Source organism: Xiphophorus couchianus, chromosome 21 (genome assembly GCF_001444195.1).
Source record: "Xiphophorus couchianus chromosome 21, X_couchianus-1.0, whole genome shotgun sequence".
NCBI lineage: Eukaryota > Metazoa > Chordata > Actinopteri > Cyprinodontiformes > Poeciliidae > Xiphophorus > Xiphophorus couchianus.
In genome coordinates this window covers 22,740,212-22,756,131 of record NC_040248.1, presented here as the reverse complement: position 1 = coordinate 22,756,131, position 15,920 = coordinate 22,740,212, and the positions used below count along the sequence as shown (strand labels likewise).

At 39.6% G+C, this 15,920-nt stretch overlaps 1 protein-coding gene across 1 annotated transcript in view; it reads right to left on the bottom strand.

Moving 5' to 3' along the window:
* The window catches only part of vstm2a (V-set and transmembrane domain containing 2A), a 96,346-nt gene that overhangs the window by 35,543 nt on the left and 44,883 nt on the right, over positions 1–15,920 (bottom strand). The gene's annotated exons all lie outside the window — the stretch shown is intronic.

The window sequence follows — 15,920 nt, the reverse complement described above, 5'->3', positions numbered from 1 at the left end:
TGATTTACTTTCACTGCTCAATAAGAAGAAACACATTAACAATAAATATCAGACTGCAGTTGTTGTTTCATTACTTTGGCTGAATTACGATAAGCTGCCTTATTAGCAAAACGGCTACACTGTTTTCATAGACCTAAGCTTTTTTGTCAAAGGTAGCAAACATCTCATTCATATTTAGCTCTTTAACTTTTAGCTAATCAGAAGAGTTTGAAATGGGAGGGAGGGGCTGAGCAAGTGGCCGACAAATCTGTGTTTGGAGCCGAGAACAGAAGAGAGAACAGATAGAAAAAACAGAAAGTTATGGCTTTATTTCTCTTTATGTTTTCAACGCAGAGCCTTTAAAACCACAAAATAAAATCTGAATATTTTTCTATATAAACCCTGGTGCTTTAAGTGTTATGTTTAAGTTATAATACCCCCCAGATATTCTTTTCTATCTACGTGTTGGTTCTCAGTCATCCAGGACATGGCAAAACTAAAACAGGCTTAAAAATAAAGCAATTTAACAAGTTATAATTTAAATAGCCCATAATATGTATTGGGAGCCATTTCAATAAATCAATGTTTATGAGGAATTTTATTAAGAGCAGTTACTCATTAATGCTTTTTTATTTAGAACCTTAATTTTTTGTAAAGGTGTAGCAGAGATTAAATCAGTCAGACTGAACAAAACTTGCATACAAGCAACATTTGAATTTTAGTTTTATTTCTCAATAGTTTGTTCATATGCATTACTAGTCATTTTTGGTCCTGCAGCTTGAATGTGGTTTAAAATCTTTTAAACCATATCTTAGATTACATTTCACTGTAACTTTGCCGACCCCCCCAAAATTGCTCTTAAGAAATTTTACTGTTTATGGTCCCCCCCAATAGTGAGATGGGATTTACACCCTTGGCAGCGATGGATGTAAATGGTTACATATTTCAGCCATGGCGCTAGCGCTCGTAGTCTATTAGTCAATCAGTGGAGATGCAGGCGTTGGAGCGATAAGCCCAACCTACTTGGGAACAGCTGTGTATCCAGTGTTTTGGGGAAATTATAGTTGATGATTTTAGAGAAGTTATGGATTCAACACATTGGAATGACACACAACTTTTTATGAGCTGTGGTGCTGTGAGAGCTCTGCTGGAGCCAGCTGCACATTGTCTGAAAAAAACAAACTATCATCCTCCTACTACTTCCTGTCATCCTTTTCATTGTTTCCACCAGTAGTAGCATCCAGCTGTTGATCATGTGACTCCTGTGGTGCGGAAGAAGCGTTTCCATTGCAGTTTTGTGACATACATCTGTTTTGATATGTACGAATAACTGCTTCATCCTAGCGCAAAACGTTTTTCAAAATTTCTGCGTTTCCATTAAACAAATTTACTTAAGAAATTTGAATTTGAGCAGTTTTATGGCTAGTGAAATCACAGCTCATCTCTAATGTTCAGGGATCAGCATAGATTCAGCAGTTTAAATCATTTGTCGCTACTTTTCACTGTAGTTGATTTGGAAATGTTGCTGCTTCATTGTCAAAGTAAAGAAGCCATAAATCACTACAAGTCCTCATAAATGTCTGAGCTGCCAGCTGCAAAGTGGCGTACAGTGTCAAATAGGCTGAGGATGAGGATTACTGCCCTCTGCAGGCAAGAAACATGCAACAGGGAAATATAGACTAATAAAGAATTAATGTCAGATTTTGTATTTACTGCTTACAATATAAAACAAGAGTAAAATCACTGCAACATTCAAGCAAATGTTTAACTTGAAGAGAGTTTAAACAAACTTTAACCCCCTTTTCTTTAAAGTGTTAATTCAACTGGGCTTAAAACAAATGCACATCCAGTCAGAATTCTATTAGTAAAATACTGTCAAAACCATATACTGCATCATTTGACATTTGGTTCACAACTAGTTACACTTGAGTTTATGATTTTTACATGAGAAATGAGGAACAGTGGTAAAATCAGCATAGCCATACCAACAAAAGTGTGCCCTTATGTACTCATCAGAATTAATGTGATGTTTTGTAAGGTGAGTAAGGTGTAACGCTTTAAGAGCGTGGAAGTCAAATGATGGTATAAATAAAAGTCCAAAACACTTACAGGACAATCAGGAGCACCAGGAACACTAGAGGACATGAAGCCACAGAGTATGAACAGACAGAGGTAGAGATCCAGCGGGGATCAAGGACACAGATGAGAACACACACACCCCCACCCACCAACGCACACCTACACAGGGGTAATCAAGGGAATGAGGAACAGCTGGGACTAATTACAGAGGAGGGAAGGTTGAAGAAAATCAAAAATACAAACGCAGATGAAACCCAAACACCAAAAAAAAAAAAAACATTTAGGCAGAAATCTGTGGCGAGCAGAAGACCTTTGTGTAATTTACAGAGGACACCATAGATAAATAAAATAAGAAGATTTTTGATGAAAATGTAGCAGAAGTGGTGTGATAGAATAGTTCTACAGCTAGCTTAAAGGTAGCATACAAGACATTGTACTTACTGGCTTTAACAGTTAAGCAGAGGAAAACTAAAGTACAGTGAACCTCCACATAATTGTGGTTCAGTGTTTGTGGAACTTTCAGTGAAATGTTATTCCAAATTATTTGTAGAAAATTTACCTTTTCAATAATTTTTCTGAGATAATCTAAAAGAAAAGACAGTGAGGGACTTGTCCAGGGTGACCCTGCCTCTCGCCCATTGACCACTGGAGATAGGCACCAGCAGCCCTCATGACCCCAATGGAAGGGTGGAAGAAGATGGATGGATGGATGGATAGATGGAAAAAGCAGTGAGGAAAGCTGAAATACCTATCTGCTACTGAAAGATGCTTGACACAAGTGGATGGAAATCAGCCAATCCAGGAGCAGCGCGTATTGGCTGATCCCACTAGAGTGGCGATGAGGAAGACTATGAATGTCAGCTTCTGCGCTAGTCCTAAGACAGTTTCCACTGTGTGTAATATTGCAGTGATGAACAGTACATTTGGTGTTTGAACTATTCAACTAAGCACCTGTAATATTTTACAGAGGGTCTCAGCTGTAAATGAAGCTCTACTCTGTTACTTTTCTGTAAACCACAAGAAAAATGATAGAAATCTGCATTCAGTGACTACGTACTCAATATCACTGCGCGTGAAAGGAGAATTCAGATAGCAGACGCATTACTATACCATGGCCCTATTTATATAAAAAAAGAAAATCAAATATTAAAAGACAAGTAGAACGAAGTCAGACTAGAGTTGGACAATTTGATCATAATTCATAAATAACAGAAGCAATCATAATTATTTCCCTCTGGCTTTTTTCAGTCTATTTATGGACATAGCTATATGTGTCTTTTACATGTTTGCACAACTGACACTCTGTGATATGTTGGCTGTTGTAATTGTAAAGAATAAAATAATAATTTTAAAAAAATCATATGACCTGTTCAGATGTAATGTTATCTTTGACAGCTCAAAGCTCTGCTGTAATTCTTCTAACGCCTGATAATGAGTTGCTGTCTGCTGCCATCAGCTTGATCTGCATTTATATCACCGGTTTTGTCTTTGTGTTTGTTATTTTAAGCTCAGCGTGACATTGCTACAAAGTGGGACTGGCGCTCGCATTAAATCACTGTATCTGGGTGTTCTTTTTCATTTCTTAATAATCCATATTTGGAGCATCTAAATATAAACATATTGAAGCAGCTGTGATGTTGATACGATCCCATGACGGAAAACAGAGGGGCACTCCTTAGACAGCCACCTCTTTACAGCAGTCATCAATAAACAGAAGTGCTTTAAGTGCAGTGACAACAAGTATTTTGTTCTCTTACAGTTTTACTTATTTTGTTTTCACACCTAGATGTTTGAACATTAAACATAGCCTAAATAAATAAAAAATACAGTTTTAAACAGTTAATTACTAGTCCCATATTAAATTGTGAATTAATAAATCCACTGTCAGACATATAACATCAAGAAATCACCGAAGGAACCTGTTGGACAATATGAAGTAAGCCAAAAGATTTCAAAAAGTAACAGCATGCATAGATGAAGACCCGAAGCCGTAACAGCTGTGAAGCTGGGAGACATCACATGAGGCTCAGTGGATTAATAATTGGTTGTACCTGAAGCTCAATGTGCAAATCATATTCTGACCTAAATGAAAATTAGCTAATAGACTTTTTTTAGTTCAACTCACAGTAACCGTTAGAGATCAATCATGTGCAGCAGAGAAAGTAGGTGGAACAGGTTCCACATGGAGAACATCAGGGAGAAAAAAAGGACTTTTCTTTCCGTTGTTTTAGCCTTTGCTATGCCTTATATTAAAAATAAATGCTCATGTGGGCTAACCTCTACCTGTCAAATATTGTAAAATATTTCATTCAGCCTGGCATGTGGCAAGCAGCTAGACCTACAGAAGTGTGTTTTCCGAGAGAGAACCCATTAGTCACCCTGCACCGCCTAAGTACGATCAAGGTAATTGTGAGTTAATGAACGTCCAATATCAATTAATAATCCTGACATTTATTACTTTCAGTTAAAATATGTCTTTTACCTGCAACTAAGGTATTACTTTTTGTCAGAAAAGTCAAAAGGAAGAAAATAAACCCACATTTGATGCTCTTCCCCTACCCTAGCCTGACAAGGTTTAAGTAAGTTTTTGACCCTGTGATGACAGTGTAGAAGTTTTCTTTGACAGCATCAGAGTAAACCTCCATTATTTTCCAATTTGTGTTTCATTTTTATTGCATGAGAGCCTTCTGAGCCAACGCTGCAGCTGCTCGCGACTATCTCAATTTCAATCGCTTGTCTCTTTATTGCAAAACCCTTCCACCATGACGCCCTGCCATACTTCATGCAAATCTCAAATTGACTTCTTGTAAGAAAAAATATGCTCTGCAATTACTGGGCATCAAAAAAAAAAAAAGAGGCCTCATTGAGTCGCCGAAACTAAATTAATGTCACATGAAGAAAAATGATCATCGTTTAAAGTGAAAAATGGAGCGGGGCCACCCTGTGCGGGTCCCACTGTGACTGGATAAGATCTCCTGAGTGAGAGGCCCTGCATAAGCAGGGAAAACACGTTAAAGTGACCAGATATGAAAAGTGAGTTCATCCAGCATTCATCGGCTTCAGAAACCACATAGAATTGGAAGAGTTCAAACTAAGGCTCTGGACTTGATATGACACGTTAAACCCAGTAATCTAAAATAGTGGTGGTGTATGAAAATGTTATTAGATACGACACAGTGGGGGGAAAGATTTGGATAAGCTTTCTGCATTATATAAGGGCAGCTTAAAAGATCACATTAGAAAGTGTATTAAAAGTTACATCCCTTCAGCTGTGATCCATTCATCAAATAAGTCCCATAACTGAGGGGGGAAAATGTGGTGCTGCTTTTTTAAATGTCAGATTTTGGGGATCCCCAGAACCAGAACCCAACATTCAGCTTCTACGCTCCACAAACCTGGAGCGTAGAACTTTGTTTTCCATAACAAACTTTTGGAAAACTGGAAAAGAGCTGAAACACTGAGTTCCTTTATATCTAGACCATAAACCCTCTTGTTTAGAGCTGCTTTTGTATCATAATGAAACCTTAACCAATATTTTGATGAGGAATGACGGCACCTGGAAAAATTTAATGTTTCAAGGTTTGAATTTTGAGGTTTTATGATGTCAAGCACTTTGAACTACCTTGTTGAAATGTGTTATACAAATAAATCTGATTTGATTTTAGTTGTAACTGACTCAAATATCACATGGAGAATACCCATCTGTAACTGAGGCAACACCGGGGTTGGTTCTCCAAACTGCTTTGGAAACTTTTCAATTTGTTTATGTGATGTTTTCACTGGGAATGACTCCTTTACCTGTTTATAGAAGGCCATAACCCCAAAGTGAAGTTGTTGAAGTGCCACCTTCATGTGGTGGAGGGGTTACGGTTCCCACATACCCGGGTGTACTTCACTCTATGGAAGTCTGTGCCTGCTCAAACCGGACGTCTGCTGGACATATCCACACAGAGCTCCGTTTTTACAACCAGGTAAAAACTTGAAGGTAGACAATGTTCCTATAGGAACATAACAATAGCTGCTTTATATGCATCATCGAGCAGATAAGGATGAGAGTCTTGCAACCAGTTGTAAAGGACACGTAGAGTGACTACCAGTCACTGTGCCGCACCAACAGCTGTACAGTGGCTGTTCTGGTGGAGAAGGCACGAGGCAAGGCGCCCAACTGGTGGATCAAACTTGCTAGTACCCATTTCTTGGAAGGTGCATGCAGAGTCTGCGGCTGAGCATATGGCAGCCTTTAGAGTCCTTGTGCTTCACACTGTCTTCTCCAATTTCCCCTCCACTAAGCAGGTTCTAGATTATTTTCTACAGTATTGTACCAAAAATCTATACATCTATATAATTTGACATGGCAGGCAGTGTGCAGGTCGACACAGAGAAACAACAGGACAAACAACCATGCACACACACACTCATAACTATGGGCAAATTTGGGATGGTGACACTTCTGTTCTGCTGCACTCTTCATGCTGGCTGGTCTGAGTGCTTCATGTTTGAGGGTGCTGTTGGTGTTACATGTTAAGATTTGAATTCTAAGAGCCAGAGCCCAGGGCTTACTCATGATGTAAGCCATGGCTTCAAGTTGACCCTATATGAAGAGCAGTGCCAAACTGTTGGGTGTTTCCTGGGAACTGGTGGTGTAATAGCAGTTATTTATCATTTTCATTTTACTGAAAGCCCTCTCACCTCCAGCCACAGTCAGAGACTGGAAAATACTGTCATCCTAAATGTGTCCTTACATTCTAGGGTGGGGAAGTACATCATTCTGAACTAAAGAACTGATACATCTTACTCACTGCAGCTGTTACCTGAGCAACAGGCCTCAGCTTGTTCTCTTGACCTGCCGTCACCTGCAGATTGAAGCTGGACTTTTATGTGCCCTTGGCTCTGATGGAGTATCAAATCCACTCTGTCACAGTCATGCTGTATGTTTAAAGTAATGGACTTTAAAATTAGAGTTGGCCTGTTTTTACAAATCAGTCCTCCAACTGCAGCTGATCTAAAATGCTGCTGCTCATGTTCTCAATAAAACCTGGAAGATAGAGCAAATCACCCAGTTCTAAAGTTCTTTAACTGAGAGAGTAAATCACATGTATATAAATTAACAAATACTGTCGTTAGTCTATAAATCACTGAATGGCTTAGCACCACAATACATTAAAGATCTACAATTTGGATCTGGTTCGGGTCTGATCTGCAGAACCAAACGTGGAGAAGCAGCATTCAGCTTCTATGCATCACAAATCAGAAACAAACATCCATAAAACTGCAAAACAGCTGAAAGGTAAAGGTAATTTTATTTATATAGCACATTTTCAGCAACAAGGCTGAAATACAAAGTGCTTTATAGAAATTAAAAGGAAATGAAATATAAACAAAATAACAAACCAAAGGAAAGAGCAAAAGAAGAAAAATAATATAATGTTGATCTAAAGTATGTGAACTAGATGCTCCTATTCAGGGTTGGTAGCTGAGTATAAGTAAGTATTCTCTGGACTTTCTAAGTATGCTCTAAATTTGTAAAAGTAATCAGTACTCCACAGTTTCTAAGTAATAATAAAAATTAAATGTTCCTGTCCTGGAAGAATTTTTCTGAATTCTAAGTTTGTTCTAAGCTGAAACACTGAATTTCTTTAAATCTCGTCTAAAACCCCATGATTAGAGTTGCCTTTATCTGCGTCACATATATTACTAACTGAAACATGAGCAATGTTTGTCTACTTTCCTTTATTCCTATTCCTTTATTACTGTATTACATTCCTTTATGTTTTCATCACATGGAGCCATATTGAATTGTGTTGTTACTGATTATTGTTAGCTTATAAAAATAGCTTAAGTCTGCTTATAAAAGCAAACATAGACACAAATCCTTCATCAGTACATATTTATACAAAATATCCAACCTCAATTACTATAGGAGTGAAATACACTCTTATATTATATATATAGTATATATATAGTTCCCCTGGATTGGCAGACTGGGGTGGTGGTCCCCCTGTTCAAAAAGGGGGACCGGAGGGTGTGCTCCAATTATAGAGGGGTCACACTCTTAAGCCTCCCTGGCAAGGTCTATTCAGGGGTCCTGGAGAGGAGGGTCCGTCGGATAGTCGAACCTCGGATTCAGGAAGAGCAGTGTGGTTTTCGTCCTGGTCGTGGAACACTGGACCAGCTCTACACCCTCAGCAGGGTCCTGGAGGGTGCATGGGAGTTCGCCCAACCAGTCTACATGTGTTTTGTGGACTTGGAGAAGGCGTTCGACCGTGTCCCTCGGGGAGCCCTGTGGGGGGTTCTCCGGGAGTATGGGGCAGTGGCGCAAAAAGTGGGTATGCAGGGTATGCAACGCATAGGGGCGCTGCACTAGAGGGGGCGCCAAAACCCCGTCTCGAAAAATGTTTTTTTCTTGTTGGCATTTTCTATAATTAACAGAATGAAATGATCAATAACAGGGGAACAGCACTGATTAGGCGCCCCTCTGCTCCTCCCATGCAGGTGGCTGTGCACGCGCCCCTAAGAGTATGCAGGCGCGTTTTTTTTATTTTTTTTATTTTAGACTACCACTCGTAGTGCACTTGACAAAATGGAGCGGCAGAAAAAAAAGCTGTCCGGGGCGCAAAACAGAAAAAGGAAAAGGGAGAAGGATAAAGATGTTGGCGGGATGAAAAAAAGCCTTTCAATGTGGTTGAAAGATAGTAGGTAAGTACCGTCAGTGTATTAGCAGGACAGGAGGGCTGTAAATAATCAAGTTAGCTAAAGCTAGCAGCTAGCCTAATACGGAATCGTCCCATATTTGGCTGTTAAAAGTTGCCTCCCCTATTAAACCATTAAGGGACGCGATTTGTTTTGTATTTCTATGAATATCTGATACATAAACCTGTCACAGACACATAACCGCGCACTAAGTAAGAATGACCGAAATAAAACTCAGGAAATATTAACACAGGAAAGCTAAAGCTGCTGTGGCGGCAGTGCCCAGCTATGGTCCAACACTTAGCCCTCCTGGGTGCATTTTTTCACTCATATATATTATGGATTCTTTAATTAAAGATGAGTTGTTCAAGTTCATGCGTGTATCAGACAAATTAGTCATCAGAGTCACTAAAGCCCTTAAACTCAAAAAGGTTGGTGACTTATTTTACCAACCTTTTTGGCAGGGGGACACTTGAGTTTAAATGTCTTATTCAATACCACTACAGTGGTGTTGTGATGTATCTGATAAGTCAGATCAGATGTAATGTCCAATCAGTAACTGTTATCCAACAAGGAGATGATTTAAATTAAAGTTTAATTTCTATTGTAGTTTGACTGCTGTATTTTCTAAGCCTATTTAACACAAAATTGATGTCATTCAGCTGTGATGGTGGAGAGAAAGAAGAGAAGATGATGAAAGAGGAAGAATCAGGACAGACAGGGGAAGGCAACAGGTTGGTCTAATGCAGGTGGAAGTGAGGGAGCAACTAGTCCATCTCAAGCACAAATTTTTAAACATTATTTTTAAAAACGGTAAGATCTGTAATTTTTACAACTAATAATGCTTTTTTGACCACATGACTTAGTGGAGAACACCACAGACAAGGGATGAAGGAGACAGACATGAGGTCAGTGATAGAGGAGACAAGTGATGAGATCAGGTAGGCATTAGGAAAGCAACAAAAACCTATATACCATGATGGTTTGAGTTTCTGATGACCATCTTTGATCGTGTTCTTTTTTGGGGAAAATTAGTGCAGGCAGTCATGGTGAGTCAACCACGAGAAAAGAGAATGAGAAACAGAAAGGTGCAGATGAGGGAGAGGAAGAGCAGAGAGGACTAGATGATGAAGAGAGAGAGAAGCACAGAGCTGCGGAGGAGAGAGCCGAGACAAGGCTTTATTCAGAAGAACCATCTGAATGGCCTTTACCACACAAAATGGGGGACACATTTAGGTAGTACATGGTTGTAAATGGCCCACAGAAAGTTTCTGATGGTCCATATCCAAGATCAGAGAAGAATAAGAGGTGTTTTTCCAAAGCATACTGTTTTCGTTTACTGTCTAATGGAGAGAAAGTTGAACGAGATTGGTTACTGTATTCTAAAAATACTAACAGAGTCTATTGTTTTGCATGTAAGCTTTTTGGTGAAGCTAAAGTTCTTGACACATGCCTTGTGGAGGGGTATAATAACTGGCGATGTCTTTCAAAAACACTGAAGCACCATGAAACCAGTAGTTCTCATATCTGACTTATCTGACGTGGAAAGAAATGGCATCTCGCTTACGCCTAGGTAAAACTATTGATAGTGAACTGCAGAAAACCATGGCAGCTGAAAAAGCACACTGGAGAAGTGTGTTGACTAGAGTTATCGACTGCATACTTTTCCTTGCAGAGAGAAACTTGCCACTAAGGGGGAAAAATTCTCAGTTAGGAAATCCTAAAAATGGAAATTTTCTGGGAATCCTTGAGCTCATAGCGCGATATGATGTAACACTGGCAGAGCATCTTAGAAAGGCTGTCTCCAAACAAACCACTGGATATCTGACATGGTGCACTCAGAATGAATTTTTAGATTCAATATCAGAGTGTGTTTTGAGTAAAATATCTGCCAAGATCAAGTCCTCTAAGTACTTTGCAGTGGAACTGGACTGCACACCTGATATTTCAAAGCAAGAGCAGGCCTCAGTCATCATTCGATATATGGGGGGGCGCCGAAGATATGTTCGCATCCACCACAAAAATATGGAGTTGCGCCCCTGGTATGGGGTACCGGGCCCTTTGATACGGGCTGTCAGGTCCCTGTATGACCGGTGTCAGAGTCTGGTCCGCATTGCCGGCAGTAAGTCGGGCTCGTTTCCGGTGAGAGTTGGACTCCGCCAGGGCTGCCCTTTGTCACCGATTCTGTTCATCACTTTCATGGACAGAATTTCTAGGCACAGCCAAGGTGTTGAGGGGATCCGATTTGGTGGCCTTAGGATCTCATCTCTGCTTTTCGCAGACGATGTGGTCCTTTTGGCTTCATCAGATCGTGATCTGCAGCTCTCGCTGGATCGGTTCGCAGCCGAGTGTGAAGCGGCCGGGATGGGGATCAGTGCCTCCAAATCCGAGGCCATGGTCTTGAGCCGGAAAAGGGTAGAGTGCCTTCTCCGGGTCAGGGGGGGTGTCCTGCCCCAAGTGGAGGAGTTTAAGTATCTCGGGATCTTGTTCACAAATGGGGGAAGAAGGGAGCGGGAGATCGACAGGCGGATTGGCGCAGCATCTGCTGTCAAGCGGGCGCTGTACCGGTCCGTCGTGGTGAAGAGAGAGCTGAGCCAAAAAGCGAAGCTCTCGATTTACCGGTCGATCTACGTTCCCACCCTCATCTATGGTCATGAGCTTTGGGTCATGACCGAAAGAACGAGATCGCGGATACAAGCGGCCGAAATGGGTTTTCTCCGTAGGGTGGCTGGGCTCTCCCTTAGAGATAGGGTGAGAAGCTCAGTCATCCGGGAGGGACTCAGAGTAGAGCCGCTGCTCCTTCACATCGAGAGGAGCCAGTTGAGGTGGCTTGGGCATCTGGTCAGGATGCCTCCTGGACGCCTCCCTGGTGAGGTGTTCCGGGCACGTCCCACCGGGAGGAGGCCCCGGGGAAGACCCAGGACACGCTGGAGGGTCTATGTCTCTCGGCTGGCCTGGGAACGCCTCGGGATTCCCCCGGAGGAGCTGGAAGAAGTGGCTGGGGAGAGGGAAGTCTGGGCCTCCCTTCTGAAGCTGCTACCCCCGCAACCCAACCTCGGATAAGCGGAAGAAGATGGATGGATGGATGGATACACTCTTATATTTATTAAATCCCAGGTGTATATATATATGTAAATACAGTATATATATCACCTGAAATAATAGCTACTCCACATACAGCAGTAAACAGAATTCTAACATCCTTTGCTGCCTTATGTATTTTCTTATTACTTTGCATAAGATCACTAAAGTATGTTTCATAACTGAAGACAGAGATAAATATACAGAATGAGATTTCTTTCTGCTTCCTGTTGGTGAACATGTAGCGCCTTGTTGAGCTGAAGTGGAGACAGATGAGGGAACCTCTGATGCATCAATCATTACAAATTGATGATATTTAACAATGAACAAATTTCTGTCAGGAGCGAGCTTTGGCAAAAAGACAAGACAAAACATATGCGCAGTCAAAGCCGAGGCGGCGGTCCGGTGCGATGAGCATCATAAAAAGACAACTGTCGAAGGAAAAGAATCAACTGAATTCAGATCTAACAGTGATTTTTTATTTATTTATTTTTTCCTGATGATAGACACACACTGTGCACACGCAAACCACCAGGGATTCTTACATCATCTATCGAACGCTCTCCAGGTTGGAGTACAACAGATAAAAAAGGGAATGGAAACAAGATTCATCAGCAGTATAAAAAGTAATTACTCTGTGTAAGACGACAGAGTCATTCCTCTGAGTGGATATAACCTTCAACGTTTTAATGGACCCTTCCTCAAAAGTCGACATGTGCTACAACATTTTCTTCTTTTTTAAGCAGCCAAGTTCAAACCCAGAGCTTTGTTTTAATTACTCGGTTTTCCTTTGATTATGTGAAGCTCAGTTGACCTTTTTTTGTCATCAACAGTGGTGGAATTAAACACGAATTGCTGTGATAAATGTGAAATAATAGATGCTGGAATGATTGTATAAATTGGATTTTGATATCAAAGACTAGTAATAAAAAAACAATCACACAAGCTGTTGGAAGTCATATTTCTACCATCTTCTGAAAGAAATCTGGTATTTTTGAATTAGATATCAGGATGGAGTATCTGACAAGCCGGGACATGAGCATGTTTGCATCCCTGTTGCATCAGCTCTCCTTGTAACCAAATTCTGTATGCTTTTGCAAACTGTGGATGGGGGGACTGTCACTTCTGTTGATGCTTCTCCCTTTACATCTTCATATCTTGGGAACAGCTTTACTCTTTGTCATGCTTCACGTCTTTTTAAGGATTCATAGATGGAGCAACGATAATCAGGAGGATACGTTTACTCATCATGTCAGAGAATTATCAAATACGCTTTGTTTTTAAGTGAATCTTAAAATCTTAGAAGCAAATTATCCTGATTGTTTCTAAATGCCTTTGTAAATTCCAGGACAGTAGACCCCTGGTATTCGCAGAAGAATTGAGACTCCCTCCAAAAAGACTTATAACTCACTACTTTAATATTGTACCAAATGTACCTTGTACATTAGAACTACCATGGAAGCTAGCATTACCCGTTTTCCTAATCTGCACTTATGGGGCCAAGGGATATTAATGGCGCTCCTAGATTGGCTAATTTGCAGAAACCAGCCAATAGAGTGTTAGCTGGCATTGAGCACAGGCAGTTCAGATTCCTGAGCTGCATTTTCATTCAAATATTTTAGCTAAGCGCTATGAAAAAGTTTGTGAAATGCTAATATATAAGATATATACAGTATATAAGCTACATATGTTTATAACGGTAGAGGGATAGAGAGAGAGAAAGATTAAAAAGAGAAAAAATAATCTATATTATAATTATGTACTATGATATATAAAATCTATGGGTATCCCATAGCAAAAAAAGAGAAAAAGAAAAAGAGAAAATGATAAAGTTGAAATTTTCCCCTGAAAAATGGCGGGAGTCCACTGTCATTCCTTGGGTTTATCTAAAACAAACTAACTGTCAGCTAACTAGACATTGTTTTCAGAAATTGTAAAAGTTGCTTATGAATCATACTTTTATGATGATACTCTTGGTCATATAAGATCTAGACTCTTACTTCAGCTTTAAGAGTTCAAGTGAAAACGTCTTTCTGCTTAGTTTTTAGAATTAAAAATATTATTTTTCTGCAGATGTTCTTTGTATTTTCTACTCTGAAGTTGCATTTTTTTCCCATCAGCACCTATTTCATTATGTAAGATAGTTGCAGCATCTATAAACACATAAGTTAGTATTGATGTATTTACATTTCTGACTGTTCTCTCATTAAACCACATGGTTCTGCAGCTTTCTTTTAGAACATGTTTCCTTTACTGACTGGACTCTTAGAATAGAGAGAAGGCCACTGTAATTTGCTATTTTTATTGATAATACCAACAAGTGGCTCAACATCAATCCCAGATCTAGGCTCCTACTGCAAATCAGCAAATTGAAACCAACTTAATAATCAGAGACAGGAAATGCTTGGTCACTGGTTGCTATGGTGTTTTCCACATTTTCTGAGCAAGAGAGGAAATGGAAAGCCCATAGTGTCACTCGTCAGACAAGCATTGAAGTAAGTCTCAAACAAATGGTCACTGTTTGTGTAAAAGAAAAGTTGAATCAAATTGAGAAAAAAATGAAACCAAGCATATTTGAGTTTGGATGTATGCTAGAATTGTACGTTCTAACGCTGTACAAGGCAAGACAATAATGTCTACATATGTTTAAAATCTGTAGACATATGAATATGTCATAGAGTAGGTAACTATATTAAGTAGCAACATCACTGTGTAGGTTATATATTTTAAAGGAAAATTAGCGTAAATCAGGTGAAGTCAACAGTTTCTCGGCTGTTCTAAATGTTACAACTTTAGAAAGTGTTTCTGCTTTGAAGTGTGTCTTGGACATAGAGCTCTAATGAGGAATGAGCTTTTTCACCACCAAAATCCCATTGAGTTCTATTAGATTTTGTTTCTTTTGTGAATTTTGGAAAAATTCTACAATGCTACAGTCTCAATATCAAGACTGAAATCACATCATTTCCAACTGAGCAGTAAGGGGTTTTTTTGGATTTGGTTGGGATTTGTCCAACACTGTGGGAGGCTGAAGAAAATGAAAATCAAGGTGGGAATGGCTGAATAGTAAGAAGTGTGATCTGTCACATATGCATTGATACAATAAAATCAATGCATATGTGACAGACATATGCAATGTCTGCATAATGCAGACAAAATACAAAGGAAGAAAAAGAATTGTAAAGTACTGTGCTTTACGATCCCTTATAGAGTTTATACCAATTGACTTCTTATATTTCAAATCAAAGAAAGAAGTTTTACATTAAAAGAAAGCTCTGTTGTTGGGGAGTACTTGTGTTTCAGCTGGTGATGTTGTTGTTCGTATATGTGTAAAAGTCTTGAGACTCAAATTCAAAAAAGCCATTTACCTTCTGGTGTTGTCTATGTTTTGTTTCGTTTTTTTATCTTTCTTGTTTTTTCATATTTCATCCTGCAATATGATGAAACTTGTTATCAAAGACCTCCATCCGTACTGTAGCTCAGACCAGTCAGTACTGGACCTGCATATTGTCTCCGAAGGCAACACACAGTGAAGATTTTTTTTTTAAAAACCTGAAACTACAGGCAAACATATACATTCCACAGATGAGTAAGGTAGTCTGAATTATTTTCCTCCTGCTGTTTGTCACGTTCCTTGCTGGTGTTGATATTTTCTTCTATATTTCATATTATTACCACAGGAGGAAAAAAAAATCGGAGGCCAAGAAAATGCTAGACTTTAAGGGTTAGTGCAAGGATAACCTGTCATAGAGAAACAATGATCCTTGTGTCCTCCAATGTCAGGCTCTGACATGCTGTCAAATTATTTCAGAAATTTTAACATTTAGTCCAAAACGTGGTAAATTATTGAATTCAATTTGTAAAAAATAGTGAAACAAATAGCTATTTTTTCAGGCTTCACACACTCTTAAAATGTATAATGATAACACATTATGTTCTTACACAATAAGTTCTTCTTACTGAAGAAGAACTTACAAGGCTAGCTTACCAGGATTTAAAGTAATTAGGCCTCTGAATAAAGCCTGTTATTATCAAACACTCTGGCCCGGTTGGTAGTCATGGTGGAGACACCCCCACCACCCACAGTAACACAG